Here is a 10,018-nt window from a genome sequence, read left to right as displayed (position 1 = left end):
ACACACACACACACACACACACACACACACACACACACACACACACAAGAATATTACGCAGCCATCAAAAAGAAATCTTGCCATTTGCAACGATGTGGATGGAACTAGAGGGTATTGTGCTCAGCGAAATAAGTCAATCAGAGAAAGACAAGTATCATATGATCTCACTGATATGAAGAATTTGAGAAACAAGGCAGAGGATCATAGGGGAAGGAAGGGAAAAAATGAAACATGATGAAACCAGAGAGGGAGACAAACCATAAGAGACTCTTAATCTCAGGAAACAAACTGAGGGTTGCTGGAGTGGAGGGGGGTGGGAGGGCTGGGGTGGCTGTGTGATGGACACTGGGGAGGGTATGTGCCATGGTGAGCACTGTGAGTTGTGTAAGACTGATGAATCACAGACCTGTACCCCTAAGACAAATAATACATTATACGTTAATTAAAAAAAAGAATATTAGTTAAGAAAGTATAATTAAATCTAAGTTTTTACCCTTAAAATTTGTTTGATTGTTTGTTTTAGTATTAAAAGCTGGTTAAAGGTTCAGAAAGGATGGAAAGATAAGACTCCAAATCACAAATAACCACAATGGAACTCTTGATTGGATCAAGGAGAAAAAGTAACCACACAATAACTGACAACAGTCAATCATCTAATAAAGACCAAAAAACGAGTTGTTTGTGATCATTTCCTCAGTTCCTCCTCTCAAACCTCCCTCAGGAGGCAGCAGAACTGTCCACCAAAAAGGGTTTCCAAACCAATATGGAGGACTACATAGAAAACTCCTTACACTTAGCATTTGGGAATAGGTGAAGTTAAGATGGGGACAAGATAGACAAAAAAAAAAATGAAGTTCTTGATGATTATACATGGAGAAACAAGGACAAAAATTCCTGTGTGGGACAATGGTTTTTAATTGCTTGCTAATGGCTGGACATTCATCTTCTTTGATCTCTGCTAAAACCAGGTGGAAAATAAAACCTGCCTACATTAATTCAATCACCTTCTTTAATCTCTAATTGCCTTTTAACCATAGGAAGCTGTAACTTCCAAAAAAGATAGCAGAAAAAGCAGAAGATATATGGTTTTATTGTTTTGTGTTTTATGTCATTTGTGCTAAACTACACAATTACATCAGAAATGCAAAAAAAAAGCTAAAGCTATCATGTGTAATGATAGACTGCGGAAAAATTGATTATAAGTCATTTTAATTTGTTTATTGAAATTCAAGTTCTTAGGGCCAAAACTGAACTTCCTTCTAGTATGAAGCACCCTTCTCAGTTTCAAAGAAGTGCTGGGTTCAGTGACAAGGTGGGACTTCTTAAGTTCCACACAACTATGTAGTCTTTTAGCAAGAGTCTGGTTTTCAGAAGAGATTACTGTGGTAAAATGGATTTACTAGGACTTTTAAGTTCTACCCATCTGAAGTTTTTTAGTATAAAGCTGCAAGACTTCATTTGAGTTGTATAAATAATTTATCAACTCCAACTTACTTACTCTTCGGTGAATTTAAAAGACGTAACCACTCTTCACCCACATTCTGAAATTTTAGGGAGTGAAGGTAAAAATAACTCAACTGACAGCACAAGATGGGGCTCATAAAATGACCTTCCACATAATTCTCACTACTTCATGCAGTCCACAAGATAAATTTACAGGTTGAGGAAAAGCAGTGCAATTTTGAGTGTTAAATACTGGGGTCATCCTATGAGGAAATCATTATATGTGGGTAACATAATAAGATATAACCTTTTCTTGAAAAACATCATCTGAATTCTTCATTAGAGATTTTTTTAAACATTTTTCTCTTTGTGAATAAATAACTTCTAAGTGAAAAAAAAAAAAGGCAATCTATTTTTATGCTGATCATTTTTATCTTCTTTGAATCCCAGAAATAAAATGAGAGATCTAGGGGCACCAGTCTGTTAAGGGTCTGCCTTCAGCTCACGTCATGATCCCAGGATGGAGCCCCTGCTCAGAGCGGAGACTGCTTCTCCCTCTCCTCCCCGCTTGTGCTCTCTCTTGCTATCTCTGTCTCAAGTAAGTAAATAACATCTTTTTTTAAAAAAATGAGAGATCTATGAAGCTAAGAAACATGTAAGGTTATGAAAAGTCGTGACATTCTCACAATTTTTTATTTAAAAAAAATGATATATCAAAACTCCCTATCTGCCTTCTACTTTTTTTCTAAGAGAGGCAAAGGCAAATTATGAAAGAATGTTCACTGGTCCTTCATGTACTAATCCATTCAAAGGAAACCTCATAAAAAATAAATCACTGTAGTTACCTAAATCTTGGGTACACAGGACAGTTGGGTCCATTTTCCTCCCATCTCCATCCCAAATAATCTCACCCCGTCCCTCATTCTCTCTTCAACCTTAAAAAGTTTTAGACTCTTTTCAGATTTTCTCAGATCTTTCCTGTGAAAACCCCTCCAGAAAAAATGTTGAACCTTTTACCTTATTTTTAATTAGTGCTTATTATGACTTTGTTTTGTTCCATTCGCTCAATAGTAACCCCATCGGGTCCCTCCTTGGACAGCTCAAGGTTAACAGCTCTATTCGATTAATCTCTAGAAAATTGGCTCACCAATGTGCAGTTTTCATGTGGGGTAAAAATAGAATTTGTACACCATTCCATCTTTACATCTTCGGTTTCACTTCTGAGTTATCTGCCACACTCTTTTATGCTCTAGAAATGTGCAGGAAATATGCCCACAAATGTAATCATCCTTCATTTAGCTGAAACATTAAGCCACCTCACTTATTTCAAATTGCAGAAAAGCTTTAAATACTGCTTTTCAGACACTTTGAGTAGAAAATACAATTTTATAATAATTTACCTCCCTTTTGTATGTACTTTGAAATAACTAGTACGGTCAAAATTTCTAAATCTGTTCTTAAGAATTTTAAATCATCACCATTTTTGTGATGATGGGGTACCAACAACAAAAATTACTGATATCTGAAAACTCCCCAAAGAGAAAAATCAAGTTTGTTGTTGGAAAACAGCTCTTTCCTTAAGTGAAGAACAGGATCTGTAGCTCCTTATTCTTGGGATAACTTGCATATTAGAAAATGGGGAAAAACTAACTGGACATTTTTTTAAGGAAATAGAAATTAACCAATTCCCTTAATTGCTTCATTTCACAGAATTCAACACTGGAAAAAAAAAAGATATCCCTTAAAAATTCCAGCTGTTCCCTTCTTCAGTAGTTATTATAGAGGAGGAAAACTAAAGCTTTGGGACTATAATTTGCTCTACTCTCTCCTTACCTTAAGCATACAAAAGTGGAACTACTTTCAGTATTTTCTTGAAAGAGATGAAAGAGATCGATTTTTACACCCTTCAGAGTTAGATTGGTCCAGTAAAAATCTTTCAAGTCCCTTGATACTTTATATCTTGCTGTTACTATGGCATCATTCTCTGTTAAGCAGAATTTGGTGTAAGGGCCATCTTGTATTCTTTCCATTGTCAAATAATAAAGGAACATGAAAAGGCAAATTTTCTACAAGGTCATTCTACATAACCATTCTCAGGAGTAGATTTCTAGAAAGCCTCTAATGCAATATCAAGTTTTTAATCTTTTATCCAATGGAAATATTATTCATTTTCAACTTCAAATTTTTGAAAAGGGTAAGTGCTTAAGGCAGTGGAGAAGAAAGAAAATCTCTCTGAACAGTAGAGTATAGACCTTGGTTGATTTTGTGTCCCATCAATCATCTGCCCTTTCTTATAATAGTAACTTATTTTTGCTTTGAGGGAACCATCCCTATACCCACTATTAATACATGCAGTATGTCAGTGTGTCGTACACAATGATTTTAATTTTGCTATAGTAAGTTTGAGCTGAGGTTCCTAACAGATTCATGGCTGGGGAAAAGAGGGGGAAATGTCATTAGAAGTTGAGACTTTTCAACAATTTTATAACATTACAGTTATTTAGAGAAAAACAAAAATGCATTAGAAAAAGTCTGGAATGAAGCCTATGAAACTACCTTGGAAAGTTGTCTAACTGAAAATATTTTTACAAGCTCTCAAACCAACCAATAAATGGCACATACCTTCTTCTCCATCTCAATCTATAAATGATAAATTGAACTATAATCTCACATCCACTATGATGGCTAGTATCAAAAGACAGAAAATAACAAATATTGGCAAGGATGTGAAGAAATTGGAACTTTGTGCATTGCTGGTGAGAATGTAAAATGTTTCAGCCACTATGGAAAACAGTACAGTAGTTCCTCAAAAACTTAAAAACTAGAATTATGATATGATCCAGCAATCCCACTTCTAGATTCTAAGAGAAGCAAATGTCCTTTGGGCAAAACCAGTTTCAAGTGCTTCTCTTGCTTCTCTGAATCTTCACTTTCTCTGGGATTTTGTTTCAGAAATCTTTCCCTAACTTATTAGCTATCTGATGCTTTAATGGGTAATTTTAAGTATCTTATTTCATATTTTCATTTTCTTGAGAGCTAAAGTTGGTTGAAATTACCAAGTCTGCCATTATAGGAAGTAGGTATCCAAAACATTAACTTCTCTTCCAAATGTGAAAACGTTCAATCTCATTTCTGGAGTAACTGGGTTTTTGTTTGTTTGTTTGTTTTTTTAAACAGTTGACATTAAGATGCCGATTCTTCCTCAATTTCATAATTCTAGAGGGCTATCAATCATGGTACATGATCTTTCTTGGCCACAGGACTGGCAACATGAACTAGACCAGTCTTGTGGCCAGCCATGCTAGTCATTCAAACTATGATATCCCCCATAAACAATAGTTGAGAACTGGGAACTTGAGCCAGGTGGAACCAATCACAGTCCCCCATAAGATCTGATACATCACCTCTGAAAGGGAAAGGGGCTCTATTCCCATGGGATCACATGCTATAAATACGCATATTTTGTTAAGACTATCAACAGCAACATTTCCTCACATACAGAAAAAGCCTGCCTCAGAATGAGGTCAAAATACAGAACTAAAGAGAAGAAATCAGAAAGAAGCAATGTCTAGCCTCATGATGCCTTGACATTGATCCTTAGACTTCCCAGTTATATAAGCAAAGGAATTACCTTTCGTTAAACCTAGTTAACAAGCTATTTGTCCAATTGGGTTTCTCTCATTTCAGAATGAAAGCATTTTGACTAATCCAATGTTAATGGCTATTAAAACCCATTGCACAACTGTTTTTTGTTCCAGAATTTGAGGACCATGGTATACAACCATTTTCTTGAGGATACTGTCTCTACTGCTAGCTTCCATGCGCCATTAAGGGACATGAGCTATCACTTCCTAGAATAGACTCATTTCAATGCTAATCTCTAGTAGTCTTTGTTTTTGTTTGGTTGCTTTCTCCCAACTATTCTGTAATTTCAGTAAACTTCTAGAAATAAGGAAACAAGACTCTAAGTCAGGTTTTCACTATAAAATAACTGTGGTTATATAGGTTTAGCTACCCAGAACATTAATTGCATGCTTTTGTCCAATTCCTATTTAATTATAATAATGTTTTCATGAAAATAAAGCAATTTCAAGCTGATCACAGAATAATTTCCTAACATTCAGATAACATTATACTTAAAAAGAATGATACACAAATAGTGTTTTAGTTAGGTTCCCAACAGGAAACAGATGGAACATTCAAGATAATTCAGGAGAATTTAATTACAAAGTGACTATTCATAAAGGTGTTGACAGGGTGAGGAGAACCACAAAGGATGGTTCTATAACCCAGGTTCATTAACTTCAAAGGGACAGGAGAGGGAGTAGTTACTGAAAAAAAGGGGAGAGATTCATGGAGGGGAGGCTGCCTTGAAAGAAGAGTTACCTTCAGCTAGAGTAATGAAAACAGCCTAAGGCACCCTTTCTTACATGGAAGCAACCAGAGAAGTAAATACCTCACTCACCTACCTCTCTCTGATCATTTGCCAAAACTCCCTATTGGTCAAACCCTCCCAGAAACCAGAGGGCAAAAAAGTTTGTTTCTATAATCCATACAGGCCAGTTTGCTGGGGGCAGCGAATAGGAAGAGAAAGGGGTAAAGTGCTAAAAACATAAACATGAGTGTAATTTAAAACATTTTTTTATTAATTCTCATCTTATCATCAAAACTATTTAACATCTCACCATAATATTTTCTTCTTGGTTTGAAATATTTGTCTATAAGGTATTATAAGTTAGATAACAAATAAGCTGCTGTACAAAAACAACAGGTTAAAAAAAGTAAGCCTTGGAACTTCCAGGGAAGACAGCAGAATAGGAGAATCCTAAGCTCACCTTGTCCCATAAGTACATCTAGATAATACCCACATTAGTGTGAATAACCCAGAAAACGGCCCAAAGACTGGTAGAACAGACTTTCCACAGCTAAATGTAAGAAGAGCCCACATCAAAACTGAAAATATTTCAATGAAAAGAAAAAAAGAAAAAAAATGGTAAAGCCAAAATCCCCCTTAAAAAATAAATAAAAACAATTTAAAATTTTTTTAATAAAAAATTATAAAGTAAGCCTTATTTCTGTTCCCCACAACTTCCAAAGTGAGTGACCATCTTGGTAGCAGGGTTCCATTCCATTCAGTTATCAAGCAATTATGTTCCTTTGCTCTATCATATCCTAAGGCATAGTCCTCATCCCATGGTCAAGCTGGGTCTTGAGTATATCTGTGTTCCAGCTCACAGGACATGACAAGGGGTTAAGCCCAGAGCAAGTAAGTGAGGCACAGTTGCACACATCACTTCCCCTCATGCTACCTGTCAGGGAACTTTATCATACGGCATTTGTAGCACAGGAGGCTAGGTAATCCAGTTTCTAGGTGTGTGACCCATGTGTCCAGGGAAAAGAGGAAAATAAGTTTTATAAGATGAACAACTAACAGTACACTGAAAGGTATTAAAATCTTCAGAGCTTTTCCTAGTTTTGAGTTTATGTAATAATGGAACTTGTAACTAACAGATTCATTCTCAAAGGTCTTTCTTATCTCATCTTTTTAAAGCTAAAATCTGCTTTGTTAACCTATTTAAATATGACCTAGTAAGATTATTTTTCATTGGTACAGGATGATTTCTCAGCATGAGTCCCGAGCCCGAATCACTCATTTTTCAAACACATGAGGTAAGACCTCCCTACATTACCTCTAAAATTTTCTAATCTTATATAAATCCTAAGTACCTGCGACATCCTCTCAATATGCTACTCATACTGGAAAAAAAAAAAAAAAGACAACAGTTATGGCAAGGAATATATAGATCTACCCAAGATATTGAATAAAATCCTATTCATATTGAGTAAAGTAAAACACAGGCTACATATAATCATATTCGGACCTGGGAAATGGCAAAGAGAAGACTCAGTAAATAGGAAGAAGTCTGTCAGAACAGGAAGGCAAAAGTAATATAATTCCCATAGTGACATGAACTTCAGTCACTCAGGAGTTATGACTTCTACGTGCTACTCACCAATGCTGCCTGGAATTGTGAAACTCTTAAGAGTTTTTTTTTCACATTTATATAGTACCAAAGAGATTTCTCAAACTTTAATTTCTACTCTTTAGGAAGACATTGGTTTGTTCTACATGGCCTGACCGACGGATTTCTGAATCATTTTCCTTTTTTAGGAAGAAGGGAAAACATCACCCTGGTAAAATCCCTAACAATGTGACTTGTTCTAGATATGTCTAAAGAGGCTGTATATTAAAGAAAGAACAATTCAACCTGAAGATTAATTCACATTGTCTAAATTATTATAAAAATACCCACATTTGACATAGTCTCTTTAGCTAATTTTGGTGTTCTTTCAAAATTTGTTAATTAAAATTTGTTAATGGAAGCATTAAAATGTTGGTATAAATTATTCTTTTTCCATTTATACAAACTGATTTTCAAATAAAATCAAGAAAGTAAATATAGCAGTCATCTTCTAACTTCAAAGGCACATAGATTTCTCAGTGCAGTTAAAAGTGATTATCAATCAACCAACAGACACATGAAAAGATGCTCAACATGACTCATCATCAGGGAAATGCAAATCACAACCACAATGAGATGTCACACCTGTCAGAATGGCTAAAATCAAAAGCACAAGAAACAATAAGTGTTGGTGGGGATGTGGAGAAAAAAAAAACCCATGTGTACTGTTGGTAGGAATGCAAACTGGTGCAGCCACTGTGGAAAACAGCATGTAGGTTCCTCAAAAATTTATAAATAGAACTACCCTACAATCCAGTAATTTCACTACTGGGTTTTACACAAAGTATATGAAAACACTAATTAAAAAGGATATATGCACCCCTTTGTTTACTGTAGCATTATTTACAATAGCCAAATCATGGAGGCAGTCAAGTGTCCATCAATAGAGGAATGGATAAAGAAGATGTGGTGTACACACACACACACACACACACACACACACACTAGAATATTCTTCAGCCATAAAAAACAAAAAAAAAAGAATTAAATCTTGCCACCTGCAACAACATGGATGGATCTGGAAAGCATAATGCTAAGTAAAATAAGTGAGTCAAAGAAAGACAAATATTATATAATTTCACTCATACGTGGAATTTAAGAAGCAAAACAAACAAACAAAGGAAAAAAAGACAAGCCAAAAAAACAGCCTCTTAACTATAGAGAACAAATAGATGGTTATCAGAGGTGAGGTGGGTGGGGCATGGGTAAAACAGGTGAAGAGGATTAGGGTACAGCCCTCAAAAAAAATGAGATCTTGCCATCTGCAACGATGTGGATGGAACTAGAGGGTATTGTGCTCAGCGAAATAAGTCAATCAGAGAAAGACAAGTATCATACGCTCTCACTGATATGAGGAATTTGAGAAACAAGACAGAGGATCATAGGGGAAGGGAGGGAAAAATGAAACAAGATGAAACCAGAGAGGGAGACAAACCATAAGAGACTCTTAATCTCAGGAAACAAACTGAGGGTTGCTGGAGTGGAAGGGGGTGGGAGGGATGGGGTGGCTGGGTGATGGACACTGGGGAGGGTATGTGCTATGGCGAGTGCTGTGAATTGTGTAAGACTGATGAATCACAGACCTGTGCCCCTAAGACAAATAATACATTATGTGTTAATAAAAATAAATAAATAAATAATAAAAGTGAAGCATTTAAAAGCCAAAAAAAAAATAAAATAAGTAAAAGAGAAAGAAAGAAAAGAAAAAAAAGAGTACGCCTATATCAATGAGCACTGAGTAATATATGGAATTATTGAATCACTACATTGTATACCTGAAACTCATATAATACTGCATGTTAACTACACTGGAATTAAAATTTTTTTAAAAAAGTCATTATCAGTATTTCCCCTATCATAAAGTTCTTATTTAATTATCAGTCTTTAATATTTTACACTTTCTATTGAGATTCTTTCTTCCTTATCTATTATCATTTATTTCTACTTCAGTTATTATCTAACTATATCATATGTTTCAGATAACCATATTGCATAATTCAGTCACTGGGTTGCTTTTATTTCTCTGACCATTATCTACCATTGGGCTAGTTGAGTAACTATGATTAATTACAAGGTCTATAAAGCTTTTTCTACACTCATGGGCAAATATGATGGGTATTACTTTGCTACTATTGATTGTCTAACCCAAATACTTTCACATGAAAAAAATATCCATTCCAAATTCAAACTCAATTTTAGAAATATAAAACATAATTGAATAAATAACTATTTCATCTAGGGCAAGTCCAGAAATACATTTCAGTAAACCATGTTCAATCTTCTCAAAATTCAAAGATCTGCCCTCCTACACTCTAGAAGTGGCTTAACACTCATGTTTGAAGTTATTTTTAAAAGCAGTCCCCCCAACAAATTAAAAATTCATATTATCTACACTAAAAATATTAGGAAAGCATGAAGCTATTATAGATTTCTTTTTTGTAATCATAAATTCTTAGTAATAAGAATCTTTGAGAGGTCATTTAACCTACATATACACCCACTTCTGCCACTTTCAGAGACAACTGCATCAAACATACCCCAACCAGATGGAA

This window comes from Callorhinus ursinus, unplaced genomic scaffold (genome assembly GCF_003265705.2).
Source record: "Callorhinus ursinus isolate GAN/ISIS: 27379988/994484 unplaced genomic scaffold, GSC_fseal_2.0 scaffold2, whole genome shotgun sequence".
Taxonomy (NCBI): Eukaryota; Metazoa; Chordata; class Mammalia; order Carnivora; family Otariidae; genus Callorhinus; species Callorhinus ursinus.
The sequence above is the reverse complement of the archived record's forward strand: the minus strand, read 5'-3'. Positions refer to the sequence as shown.